Source organism: Crocodylus porosus, unplaced genomic scaffold (genome assembly GCF_001723895.1).
Source record: "Crocodylus porosus isolate Cpor-Errol unplaced genomic scaffold, CroPor_comp1, whole genome shotgun sequence".
Taxonomy (NCBI): Eukaryota; Metazoa; Chordata; order Crocodylia; family Crocodylidae; genus Crocodylus; species Crocodylus porosus.
Genome location: NW_017728910.1, coordinates 21,908,354 through 21,909,312, shown reverse-complemented (window position 1 = coordinate 21,909,312; position 959 = coordinate 21,908,354).

The following is a 959-nucleotide window of genomic DNA, read 5'->3' as shown; positions in this document are numbered from 1 at the left end:
TGACCCCAGTACTCTTTCCTGCCATGGCAGGGGGTCGGACTAGATGATCTGCTCAGGTCCCTTCCGACCCGACCAACTATGAAACTATGAAACAAAGAGCTTGTCCACATTACAGAGGCGATGTCATTATGGCTGTCATCAGTCTGCCAAGGTAAATGTAGCATATACTGATGGAAGGTTTCTTCTGCCCATACCACTATGTCACCCTCCCGTAAACAATACAAGATAAGCCAACACTAGCCCACCTCTGTCCGCACCAGCGGGCTTTCTAGCATAGTGGATGCAATCTTTTCAACCCCTTCCCAGCTGCCAGAGCTATGCCAGCTGCAGAGACCAGGCCAAAGGAAGGGCAAGGATATACCTGACCCGGGATCACATTAATGCCAAAGCTGAAAACAGACTTCTGTCTCCCAAGTGCCATCTCACTCTCAACCCTGCTGGGTTACTCTGCCTTTTTGTAATATCAGCTTAATGCCCTCCTGCACAAACCGTGCATTACTGCTCTCTTAAGGCAGGGAGCATTTTTCGATTCAGAAGTGGGTCTTCCTGTGCTGTAACGGGTTGGCAGTGCACACCTGACACAGTTTACCCCAGTAGCAGTGCTGAGCTGGCTTGAAGAACAATACAAGGGCATCTTACTGGGCAGCTTCATAGACTCTGGGCCAGATTTTGTTCTCATTGGTCTCATCTAGACTGAGAAACAAGTGGTCTTCTGAAACGGGGTAGTCAACCTGGGGCATGAGCACCACAGCAGCATGGGCAGGCAAGGTTCTTCGAGTAGATGTGAGATCTTCTATTAGAGCAACTGAGTGGTTGGGAAAACGTTCTTAGCGAGCTTTTGGGTGCAATCGCCCTTCTTCAGTCTTTGATGTTCTCTACTCCCTATGCCTAAAGAAGGGCGATTGCATCTGAAAGCTTGCTAAGAACTTGCGTCCAACCACTCAGTTGTTCTAATAAAA